The following is a 13,299-nucleotide window of genomic DNA, read 5'->3' on the forward strand; positions in this document are numbered from 1 at the left end:
GTGAACAGGAGAAGAAATCTCTGGAGGAAGAACTTGAGAAGCTCAAACTGTCACTGCAGGTAGAGATCCCTTATAGTGTCAGTACACATCCACCAGTACCACCACCTCTCACTTATAACGTCAGTACACATTCAGTACACATTCCCACCTTTCCATTGTACTGGCTGTAGTGATGATTCGTGTCTGTGTTATACCAGCCCATAGAGGAGGACATTATGAGTCTGAAAGTGGCGCTGGAGATGAAGAACCAGGAGATCAAAGATCAGCACGATCTTTTGGTCAAACTATATACTCTGTATGTATACTATATCGAACCCACGGTTTTCACGCTACGATTTTTTTAAATGTGGTGAGCTGCGGAGAAAAGACGCGGTCCGGACGTATTTGTGGCTTAATATCTCTTGTCTCCTTGGGAGTAGGAAGTCTGTTCATGGCTCTTTGGAAAGGGCTGCATCTCCCCTCTAATCGCCTTCGAGCTTCAAGCGGATTGGACCCACGGTTATCACGCTACGATTTTTTAAAGCCGCCAGGGACGGGCCGAAAGCGTGGCAGGTGGCGTTCGTTAGGGACAGTCATGGAGGTGATGCGCACCGAGTTGCACGCCATTTGGACTTGGCCAGACCTAGATGTGAGCGTTCAAAGTCAGCGCGTTTGTTTAAACTTTCTCCTCCAATTCGTTGCAACTGCTCAAGCGTTTCTCGCTCATCCGACTGGAGCGTAACGCTTTATATGTTAATATCTCTTGTCTCCTTGGGAGTAGGAAGTCTGTTCATGGATCTTTGGAAAGGGCTGCATCTCCCCTGTAATCGCCTTTAAGCGGCACGCGGATCGGACCCACCGTTCTCACGCTAAGATTTTTTAAATGTGGTGCGCGGCGGAGAAAATGCGCGTGTCGGACATCATTGCTGCTTAATATCTCTTGTCTCCTTGGGAGTAGGAAGTCTGTTCATGGCTCTTTGGAAAGGGCTGCATCTCCCCTGTAATCGCCTTCGAGCGGCACGCGGATCGAACCCACGGTTTTCACGCTAAGATTTTTTTAAATGTGGTGCGCGGCGGAGAAAATGCGCGCGTCGGACGTCATTTCGGCTTAATATCTCTTGTCTCCTTGGGAGTAGAAAGTCTTTTCATGGCTCTTTGGAAAGGGCTGCATCTCCCCTGTAATCGCCTTTAAGCGGCACGCGGATCGGACCCACCGTTCTCACGCTAAGATTTTTTAAATGTGGTGCGCGGCGGAGAAAATGCGCGTGTCGGACATCATTGCTGCTTAATATCTCTTGTCTCCTTGGGAGTAGGAAGTCTGTTCATGGCTCTTTGGAAAGGGCTGCATCTCCCCTGTAATCGCCTTCGAGCGGCACGCGGATCGAACCCACGGTTTTCACGCTATGATTTTTTTAAATGTGGTGCGCGGCGGAGAAAATGAGCGCGTCGGACGTCATTGCGGCTTAATATCTTTGGTCTCCTTGGGAGTAGAAAGTCTTTTCATGGTTCTTTGGAAAGGTTTGCATCTCCCCTGTAATCGCCTTTAAGCGGCACGCGGATCGGACCCACCGTTCTTACGCTACGATTTTTTAAATGTGGTGCGAGGCGTAGAAAAGACGCGCGTAGGACTTATTTGCGGCTTAATATCTCTTGTCTCCTTGGGAGTAGCAAGTCTTTTCATGGTTCTTTGGAAAGGGTTGCATCTCCCCTGTAATCGCCTTCGAGCGGCACGCGCATCGGAACCATCGTTATCACGCTACGATTTTTTAATGCCGCCAGGGACGGGCCGAAAGCGTGGCAGGTGGCGTTCGTTAGGGACAGTCATGGAGGTGATGCGCACCGAGTTGCACGCCATTTGGAGTTGGCCCGGCCTAGATGTGAGCCTTCAAAGTCAGCGCGTTTGTTTAAACTTTCTCCTCCAATTCGTTGCAATTGTACAAGCGTTTCTCGCTCATCCGACTGGAGCGTAACGCTTTATCTGTTAATATCTCTGGTCTCCTTGGGAGTAGAAAGTCTGTTCATGGCTCTTTGGAAAGGGATGCATCTCCCCTGTAATCGCCTTTAAGCGGCACGCGGATCGGACCCACCGTTCTCACGCTACGATTTTTTAAACGTGGTGCGCGTCGGAGAAAATGCGCGTAATATCTCTTGTCTCCTTGGGAGTAGAAAGTCTGTTCATGGCTCTTTGGAAAGGGCTGTATCTGCCCTGTAATCGCCTTCGAGCGGCACGCGCATCGGAACCATCGTTATCACGCTACGATTTTTTAATGCCGCCAGGGACGGGCCGAAAGCGTGGCAGGTGGCGTTCGTTAGGGACAGTCATGGAGGTGATGCACACCGAGTTGCACGCCATTTGGAGTTGGCCCGGCCTAGATGTGAGCGTTCAAAGTCAGCGCGTTTGTTTAAACTTTCTCCTCCAATTCGTTGCAATTGTACAAGCGTTTCTCGTTCATCCGACTGGAGCGTAACGCTTTATATGTTAATATTTCTGGTCTCCTTGGGAGTAGAAAGTCTGTTCATGGCTCTTTTGAAAGGGATGCATCTCCCCTGTAATCGCCTTCGAGCGGCACGCGGATCGAACCCACGTTTTTCACGCTACGATTTTTTTTAAATGTGTTGCGCGGCAGAGAAAAGACGCGCGCCGGACGTATTTGCGGCTTAATATCTCTTGTCTCATTGGGTGTAGAAAGTCTGTTCATGGCTCTTTGGAAAGGGCTGCATCTCCGCTGTAATCGCCTTCGAGCGGCACGCGGATCGAACCCACGGTTTTCACGCTATGATTTTTTTAGATGTGGTGCGCGTCGGAGAAAATGCGCGCGTCGGACGTCATTGCGGCTTAATATCTCTTGTCTCCTTGGGAGTAGAAAGTCTTTCCATGGCTCTTTGGAAAGGTTTGCATCTCCCTTGTAATCGCCTTTAAGCGGCACGCGGATTGGACCCACCGTTCTTCCGATACGATTTTTTAAATGTGGTGCGCGGCGTAGAAAAGACGCGCGTAGGACGTATTTGCGGCTTAATATCTTTGGGCTCCTTGGGAGTAGGAAGTCTGTTCATGCCTCTTTGGAAAGGGCTGCATCTCCCCTGTAATCGCCTTCGAGCGGCACGTGGATCGAACCCACGGTTTTCACGCTATGATTTTTTTTAAATGTGGTGCGCGGCGGAGAAAATGCGCGCGTCGGACGTCATTGCGGCTTAATATCTCTTGTCTCCTTGGGAGTAGAAAGTCTTTTCATGGTTCTTTGGAAAGGGTTGCATCTCCCCTGTAATCGCCTTTAAGCGGCACGCGGATCGGACCCACCGTTCTTACGCTACGATTTTTTAAATGTGGTGCGAGGCGTAGAAAAGACGCGCGTACGACTTATTTGCGGCTTAATATCTCTTGTCTCCTTGGGAGTAGCAAGTCTTTTCATGGTTCTTTGGAAAGGGTTGCATCTCCCCTGTAATCGCCTTCGAGCGGCACGCGCATCGGAACCATCGTTATCACGCTACGATTTTTTAATGCCGCCAGGGACGGGCCGAAAGCGTGGCAGGTGCCGTTCGTTAGGGACAGTCATGGAGGTGATGCGCACCGAGTTGCACGCCATTTGGAGTTGGCCCGGCCTAGATGTGAGCGTTCAAAGTCAGCGCGTTTGTTTAAACTTTCTCCTCCAATTCGTTGCAATTGTACAAGCGTTTCTCTTTCATCCGACTGGAGCGTAACGCTTTATATGTTAATATTTCTGGTCTCCTTGGGAGTAGAAAGTCTGTTCATGGCTCTTTTGAAAGGGATGCATCTCCCCTGTAATCGCCTTCGAGCGGCACGCGGATCGAACCCACGTTTTTCACGCTACGATTTTTTTTAAATGTGTTGCGCGGCGGAGAAAAGACGCGCGCCGGACGTATTTGCGGCTTAATATCTCTTGTCTCATTGGGTGTAGAAAGTCTGTTAATGGCTCTTTGGAAAGGGCTGCATCTCCCCTGTAATCGCCTTCGAGCGGCACGCGGATCGAACCCACGGTTTTCACGCTATGATTTTTTAAAATGTGGTGCGCGGCGGAGGAAATGCGCGCGTCGGACGTCATTTCGGCTTAATATCTCTTGTCTCCTTGGGAGTAGAAAGTCTTTTCATGGCTCTTTGGAAAGGGCTGCATCTCCGCTGTAATCGCCTTCGAGCGGCACGCGGATCGAACCCACGGTTTTCACGCTATGATTTTTTTAAATGTGGTGCGCGTCAGAGAAAATGCGCGCGTCGGACGTCATTTCGGCTTAATATCTATTGTATCCTTGGGAGTAGAAAGTCTTTTCATGGCTCTTTGGAAAGGTTTGCATCTCCCCTGTAATCGCCTTTAAGCGGCACGCGGATCGGACCCACCGTTCTTACGCTACGATTTTTTAAATGTGGTGCGCGGCGTAGAAAAGACGCGCGTAGGACTTATTTGCGGCTTAATATCTTTGGGCTCCTTGGGAGTAGAAAGTCTGTTCATGGCTCTTTGGAAAGGGCTGCATCTCCCCTGTAATCGCCTTCGCGCGGCACGCGGATCGGAACCATCGTTATCACGCTACGATTTTTTAATGCCGACAGGACGGGCCGAAAGCTTGGCAGGTGGCGTTCGTTAGGAAAAGTCATGGACGTGATGCGGACCGAGTTGCAGGCCATTTGGACCTGGCCCGGCCTAGATGTGAGCCTTCAAAGTCAGCGCGTTTGTTTAAACTTTCTCCTCCAATTCGTTGCAATTGTACAAGCGTTTCTCGCTCATCCGACTGGAGTGTAACGCTTTATCTGTTAATATCTCTGGTGTCCTTGGGAGTAGAAAGTCTGTTCATGGCTCTTTGGAAAGGGATGCATCTCCCCTGTAATCGCCTTTAAGCGGCACGCGGATCGGACCCACCGTTCTCACGCTACGATTTTTTAAACGTGGTGCGCGTCGGAGAAAATGCGCGTAATATCTCTTGTCTCCTTGGGAGTAGAAAGTCTGTTCATGGCTCTTTTGAAAGGGCTGTATCTCCCCTGTAATCGCCTTCGAGCGGCACGCGGATCGGACCCACCGTTCTTACGCTACGATTTTTTAAATGTGGTGCGCGGCGTAGAAAAGACGCGCGTAGGACGTATTTGCGGCTTAATATCTTTGGGCTCTTTGGGAGTAGGAAGTCTGTTCATGCCTCTTTGGAAAGGGCTGCATCTCCCCTGTAATCGCCTTCGAGCGGCACGCGGATCGAACCCACGGTTTTCACGCTATGATTTTTTTAAATGTGCTGCGCGGCGGAGAAGATGCGCGCGTCGGACGTCATTGCGGCTTAATATCTCTTGTCTCCTTGGGAGTAGAAAGTCTTTTCATGGTTCTTTGGAAAGGGTTGCATCTCCCCTGTAATCGCCTTTAAGCGGCACGCGGATCGGACCCACCGTTCTTACGCTACGATTTTATAAATGTGGTGCGAGGCGTAGAAAAGACGCGCGTAGGACTTATTTGCGGCTTAATATCTCTGGTCTCATTGGGTGTAGAAAGTCTGTTCATGGCTATTTGGAAAGGGCTGCATCTCCCCTGTAATCGCCTTCGAGCGGCACGCGGATCGAACCCACGGTTTTCACGCTATGATTTTTTTAAATGTGGTGCGCGGCGGAGGAAATGCGCGCGTCGGACGTCATTTCGGCTTAATATCTCTTGTCTCCTTGGGAGTAGAAAGTCTGTTCATGGCTCTTTGGAAAGGGCTGCATCTCCGCTGTAATCGCCTTCGAGCGGCACGCGGATCGAACCCACGGTTTTCACGCTATGATTTTTTTAAATGTGGTGCGCGGCGGAGAAAATGCGCGCGTCGGACGTCATTTCGGCTTAATATCTATTGTCTCCTTGGGAGTAGAAAGTCTTTTCATGGCTCTTTGGAAAGGTTTGCATCTCCCTTGTAATCGCCTTTAAGCGGCACGCGGATTGGACCCACCGTTCTTCCGATACGATTTTTTAAATGTGGTGCTCGGCGTAGAAAAGACGCGCGTAGGACGTATTTGCGGCTTAATATCTTTGGGCTCCTTGGGAGTAGGAAGTCTGTTCATGGATCTTTGGAAAGGGCTGCATCTCCCCTGTAATCGCCTTTAAGCGGCACGCGGATCGGACCCACCGTTCTCACGCTAAGATTTTTTAAATGTGGTGCGCGGCGGAGAAAATGCGCGTGTCGGACATCATTGCTGCTTAATATCTCTTGTCTCCTTGGGAGTAGGAAGTCTGTTCATGGCTCTTTGGAAAGGGCTGCATCTCCCCTGTAATCGCCTTCGAGCGGCACGCGGATCGAACCCACGGTTTTCACGCTAAGATTTTTTTAAATGTGGTGCGCGGCGGAGAAAATGCGCGCGTCGGACGTCATTTCGGCTTAATATCTCTTGTCTCCTTGGGAGTAGAAAGTCTTTTCATGGCTCTTTGGAAAGGGCTGCATCTCCCCTGTAATCGCCTTTAAGCGGCACGCGGATCGGACCCACCGTTCTCACGCTAAGATTTTTTAAATGTGGTGCGCGGCGGAGAAAATGCGCGTGTCGGACATCATTGCTGCTTAATATCTCTTGTCTCCTTGGGAGTAGGAAGTCTGTTCATGGCTCTTTGGAAAGGGCTGCATCTCCCCTGTAATCGCCTTCGAGCGGCACGCGGATCGAACCCACGGTTTTCACGCTATGATTTTTTTAAATGTGGTGCGCGGCGGAGAAAATGAGCGCGTCGGACGTCATTGCGGCTTAATATCTTTGGTCTCCTTGGGAGTAGAAAGTCTTTTCATGGTTCTTTGGAAAGGGTTGCATCTCCCCTGTAATCGCCTTTAAGCGGCACGCGGATCGGACCCACCGTTCTTACGCTACGATTTTTTAAATGTGGTGCGAGGCGTAGAAAAGACGCGCGTAGGACTTATTTGCGGCTTAATATCTCTTGTCTCCTTGGGAGTAGCAAGTCTTTTCATGGTTCTTTGGAAAGGGTTGCATCTCCCCTGTAATCACCTTCGAGCGGCACGCGCATCGGAACCATCGTTATCACGCTACGATTTTTTAATGCCGCCAGGGACGGGCCGAAAGCGTGGCAGGTGGCGTTCGTTAGGGACAGTCATGGAGGTGATGCGCACCGAGTTGCACGCCATTTGGAGTTGGCCCGGCCTAGATGTGAGCCTTCAAAGTCAGCGCGTTTGTTTAAACTTTCTCCTCCAATTCGTTGCAATTGTACAAGCGTTTCTCGCTCATCCGACTGGAGCGTAACGCTTTATCTGTTAATATCTCTGGTCTCCTTGGGAGTAGAAAGTCTGTTCATGGCTCTTTGGAAAGGGATGCATCTCCCCTGTAATCGCCTTTAAGCGGCACGCGGATCGGACCCACCGTTCTCACGCTACGATTTTTTAAACGTGGTGCGCGTCGGAGAAAATGCGCGTAATATCTCTTGTCTCCTTGGGAGTAGAAAGTCTGTTCATGGCTCTTTGGAAAGGGCTGTATCTGCCCTGTAATCGCCTTCGAGCGGCACGCGCATCGGAACCATCGTTATCACGCTACGATTTTTTAATGCCGCCAGGGATAGGCCGAAAGCGTGGCAGGTGGCGTTCGTTAGGGACAGTCATGGAGGTGATGCACACCGAGTTGCACGCCATTTGGAGTTGGCCCGGCCTAGATGTGAGCGTTCAAAGTCAGCGCGTTTGTTTAAACTTTCTCCTCCAATTCGTTGCAATTGTACAAGCGTTTCTCGTTCATCCGACTGGAGCGTAACGCTTTATATGTTAATATTTCTGGTCTCCTTGGGAGTAGAAAGTCTGTTCATGGCTCTTTTGAAAGGGATGCATCTCCCCTGTAATCGCCTTCGAGCGGCACGCGGATCGAACCCACGTTTTTCACGCTACGATTTTTTTTAAATGTGTTGCGCGGCGGAGAAAAGACGCGCGCCGGACGTATTTGCGGCTTAATATCTCTTGTCTCATTGGGTGTAGAAAGTCTGTTCATGGCTCTTTGGAAAGGGCTGCATCTCCGCTGTAATCGCCTTCGAGCGGCACGCGGATCGAACCCACGGTTTTCACGCTATGATTTTTTTAGATGTGGTGCGCGTCGGAGAAAATGCGCGCGTCGGACGTCATTGCGGCTTAATATCTCTTGTCTCCTTGGGAGTAGAAAGTCTTTCCATGGCTCTTTGGAAAGGTTTGCATCTCCCTTGTAATCGCCTTTAAGCGGCACGCGGATTGGACCCACCGTTCTTCCGATACGATTTTTTAAATGTGGTGCGCGGCGTAGAAAAGACGCGCGTAGGACGTATTTGCGGCTTAATATCTTTGGGCTCCTTGGGAGTAGGAAGTCTGTTCATGCCTCTTTGGAAAGGGCTGCATCTCCCCTGTAATCGCCTTCGAGCGGCACGTGGATCGAACCCACGGTTTTCACGCTATGATTTTTTTTAAATGTGGTGCGAGGCGTAGAAAAGACGCGCGTACGACTTATTTGCGGCTTAATATCTCTTGTCTCCTTGGGAGTAGCAAGTCTTTTCATGGTTCTTTGGAAAGGGTTGCATCTCCCCTGTAATCGCCTTCGAGCGGCACGCGCATCGGAACCATCGTTATCACGCTACGATTTTTTAATGCCGCCAGGGACGGGCCGAAAGCGTGGCAGGTGCCGTTCGTTAGAGACAGTCATGGAGGTGATGCGCACCGAGTTGCACGCCATTTGGAGTTGGCCCGGCCTAGATGTGAGCGTTCAAAGTCAGCGCGTTTGTTTAAACTTTCTCCTCCAATTCGTTGCAATTGTACAAGCGTTTCTCTTTCATCCGACTGGAGCGTAACGCTTTATATGTTAATATTTCTGGTCTCCTTGGGAGTAGAAAGTCTGTTCATGGCTCTTTTGAAAGGGATGCATCTCCCCTGTAATCGCCTTCGAGCGGCACGCGGATCGAACCCACGTTTTTCACGCTACGATTTTTTTTAAATGTGTTGCGCGGCGGAGAAAAGACGCGCGCCGGACGTATTTGCGGCTTAATATCTCTTGTCTCATTGGGTGTAGAAAGTCTGTTAATGGCTCTTTGGAAAGGGCTGCATCTCCCCTGTAATCGCCTTCGAGCGGCACGCGGATCGAACCCACGGTTTTCACGCTATGATTTTTTAAATGTGGTGCTCGGCGTAGAAAAGACGCGCGTAGGACTTATTTGCGGCTTAATATCTCTGGTCTCATTGGGTGTAGAAAGTCTGTTCATGGCTCTTTGGAAAGGGCTGCATCTCCCCTGTAATCGCCTTCGAGCGGCACGCGGATCGAACCCACGGTTTTCACGCTATGATTTTTTTAAATGTGGTGCGCGGCGGAGGAAATGCGCGCGTCGGACGTCATTTCGGCTTAATATCTCTTGTCTCCTTGGGAGTAGAAAGTCTTTTCATGGCTCTTTGGAAAGGGCTGCATCTCCCCTGTAATCGCCTTTAAGCGGCACGCGGATCGAACCCACGGTTTTCACGCTACGATTTTTTTAAATGTGTTGCGCGTCGGAGAAAATGCGCGCGTCGGACGTCATTGCGGCTTAATATCTCTTGTCTCCTTGGGAGTAGAAAGTCTTTTCATGGCTCTTTGGAAAGGTTTGCATCTCCCCTGTAATCGCCTTTAAGCGGCACGCGGATCGGACCCACCGTTCTTACGCTACGATTTTTTAAATGTGGTGCGCGGCGTAGAAAAGACGCGCGTAGGACGTATTTGCGGCTTAATATCTTTGGGCTCCTTGGGAGTAGGAAGTCTGTTCATGCCTCTTTGGAAAGGGCTCCATCTCCCCTGTAATCGACTTCGAGCGGCACGCGGATCGAACCCACGGTTTTCACGCTATGATTTTTTTAAATGTGCTGCGCGGCGGAGAAAATGCGCGCGTCGGACGTCATTGCGGCTTAATATCTCTTGTCTCCTTGCGAGTAGGAAGTCTGTTCATGCCTCTTTGGAAAGGGTTGCATCTCCCCTGTAATCGCCTTTAAGCGGCACGCGGATCGGACCCACCGTTCTCACGCTACGATTTTTTAAACGTGGTGCGCGTCGGAGAAAATGCGCGTAATATCTCTTGTCTCCTTGGGAGTAGAAAGTATGTTCATGGCTCTTTGGAAAGGGCTGTATCTCCCCTGTAATCGCCTTCGAGCGGCACGCGCATCGGAACCATCGTTATCACGCTACGATTTTTTAATGCCGCCAGGGATAGGCCGAAAGCGTGGCAGGTGGCGTTCGTTAGGGACAGTCATGGAGGTGATGCACACCGAGTTGCACGCCATTTGGAGTTGGCCCGGCCTAGATGTGAGCGTTCAAAGTCAGCGCGTTTGTTTAAACTTTCTCCTCCAATTCGTTGCAATTGTACAAGCGTTTCTCGTTCATCCGACTGGAGCGTAACGCTTTATAAGTTAATATTTCTGGTCTCCTTGGGAGTAGAAAGTCTGTTCATGGCTCTTTGGAAAGGGATGCATCTCCCCTGTAATCGCCTTTAAGCGGCACGCGGATCGGACCCACCGTTCTCACGCTACGATTTTTTAAACGTGGTGCGCGTCGGAGAAAATGCGCGTAATATCTCTTGTCTCCTTGGGAGTAGAAAGTCTGTTCATGGCTCTTTGGAAAGGGCTGTATCTGCCCTGTAATCGCCTTCGAGCGGCACGCGCATCGGAACCATCGTTATCACGCTACGATTTTTTAATGCCGCCAGGGATAGGCCGAAAGCGTGGCAGGTGGCGTTCGTTAGGGACAGTCATGGAGGTGATGCACACCGAGTTGCACGCCATTTGGAGTTGGCCCGGCCTAGATGTGAGCGTTCAAAGTCAGCGCGTTTGTTTAAACTTTCTCCTCCAATTCGTTGCAATTGTACAAGCGTTTCTCGTTCATCCGACTGGAGCGTAACGCTTTATATGTTAATATTTCTGGTCTCCTTGGGAGTAGAAAGTCTGTTCATGGCGCTTTTGAAAGGGATGCATCTCCCCTGTAATCGCCTTCGAGCGGCACGCGGATCGAACCCACGTTTTTCACGCTACGATTTTTTTTAAATGTGTTGCGCGGCGGAGAAAAGACGCGCGCCGGACGTATTTGCGGCTTGATATCTCTTGTCTCATTGGGAGTAGAAAGTCTGTTCATGGCTCTTTGGAAAGGTTTGCATCTCCCCTGTAATCGCCTTTAAGCGGCACGCGGATCGGACCCACCGTTCTTACGCTACGATTTTTTAAATGTGGTGCGCGGCGTAGAAAAGACGCGCGTAGGACGTATTTGCGGCTTAATATCTTTGGGCTCTTTGGGAGTAGGAAGTCTGTTCATGCCTCTTTGGAAAGGGCTGCATCTCCCCTGTAATCGCCTTCGAGCGGCACGCGGATCGAACCCACGGTTTTCACGCTATGATTTTTTTAAATGTGCTGCGCGGCGGAGAAAATGCGCGCGTCGGACGTCATTGCGGCTTAATATCTCTTGTCTCCTTGGGAGTAGAAAGTCTTTTCATGGTTCTTTGGAAAGGGTTGCATCTCCCCTGTAATCGCCTTTAAGCGGCACGCGGATCGGACCCACCGTTCTTACGCTACGATTTTTTAAATGTGGTGCGAGGCGTAGAAAAGACGCGCGTAGGACTTATTTGCGGCTTAATATCTCTGGTCTCATTGGGTGTAGAAAGTCTGTTCATGGCTCTTTGGAAAGGGCTGCATCTCCCCTGTAATCGCCTTCGAGCGGCACGCGGATCGAACCCACGGTTTTCACGCTATGATTTTTTTAAATGTGGTGCGCGGCGGAGGAAATGCGCGCGTCGGACGTCATTTCGGCTTAATATCTCTTGTCTCCTTGGGAGTAGAAAGTCTTTTCATGGCTCTTTGGAAAGGGCTGCATCTCCCCTGTAATCGCCTTTAAGCGGCACGCGGATCGAACCCACGGTTTTCACGCTACGATTTTTTTAAATGTGTTGCGCGTCGGAGAAAATGCGCGCGTCGGACGTCATTGCGGCTTAATATCTCTTGTCTCCTTGGGAGTAGAAAGTCTTTTCATGGCTCTTTGGAAAGGTTTGCATCTCCCCTGTAATCGCCTTTAAGCGGCACGCGGATCGGACCCACCGTTCTTACGCTACGATTTTTTAAATGTGGTGCGCGGCGTAGAAAAGACGCGCGTAGGACATATTTGCGGCTTAATATCTTTGGGCTCCTTGGGAGTAGGAAGTCTGTTCATGCCTCTTTGGAAAGGGCTCCATCTCCCCTGTAATCGACTTCGAGCGGCACGCGGATCGAACCCACGGTTTTCACGCTATGATTTTTTTAAATGTGCTGCGCGGCGGAGAAAATGCGCGCGTCGGACGTCATTGCGGCTTAATATCTCTTGTCTCCTTGCGAGTAGGAAGTCTGTTCATGCCTCTTTGGAAAGGGTTGCATCTCCCCTGTAATCGCCTTTAAGCGGCACGCGGATCGGACCCACCGTTCTCACGCTACGATTTTTTAAACGTGGTGCGCGTCGGAGAAAATGCGCGTAATATCTCTTGTCTCCTTGGGAGTAGAAAGTCTGTTCATGGCTCTTTGGAAAGGGCTGTATCTCCCCTGTAATCGCCTTCGAGCGGCACGCGCATCGGAACCATCGTTATCACGCTACGATTTTTTAATGCCGCCAGGGATAGGCCGAAAGCGTGGCAGGTGGCGTTCGTTAGGGACAGTCATGGAGGTGATGCACACCGAGTTGCACGCCATTTGGAGTTGGCCCGGCCTAGATGTGAGCGTTCAAAGTCAGCGCGTTTGTTTAAACTTTCTCCTCCAATTCGTTGCAATTGTACAAGCGTTTCTCGTTCATCCGACTGGAGCGTAACGCTTTATAAGTTAATATTTCTGGTCTCCTTGGGAGTAGAAAGTCTGTTCATGGCTCTTTGGAAAGGGCTGCATCTCCCCTGTAATCGCCTTCGAGCGGCACGCGGATCGAACCCACTGTTTTCACGCTATGATTTTTTTAAATGTGGTGCGCGGCGGAGGAAATGCGCGCGTCGGACGTCATTTCGGCTTAATATCTCTTGTCTCCTTGGGAGTAGAAAGTCTTTTCATGGCTCTTTGGAAAGGGCTGCATTTCCGCTGTAATCGGCTTCGAGCGGCACGCGGATCGAACCCACGGTTTTCACGCTATGATTTTTTTAAATGTGGTGCGCGGCGGAGAAAATGCGCGCGTCGGACGTCATTTCGGCTTAATATCTATTGTCTCCTTGGGAGTAGAAAGTCTTTTCATGGCTCTTTGGAAAGGTTTGCATCTCCCTTGTAATCGCCTTTAAGCGGCACGCGGATTGGACCCACCGTTCTTCCGATACGATTTTTTAAATGTGGTGCGCGGCGTAGAAAAGACGCGCGTAGGACGTATTTGCGGCTTAATATCTTTGGGCTCCTTGGGAGTAGGAAGTCTGTTCA

Source organism: Electrophorus electricus, chromosome 9 (assembly GCF_041902795.1).
Source record: "Electrophorus electricus isolate QZ-2024a chromosome 9, ASM4190279v1, whole genome shotgun sequence".
NCBI classification, from domain to species: Eukaryota; Metazoa; Chordata; class Actinopteri; order Gymnotiformes; family Gymnotidae; genus Electrophorus; species Electrophorus electricus.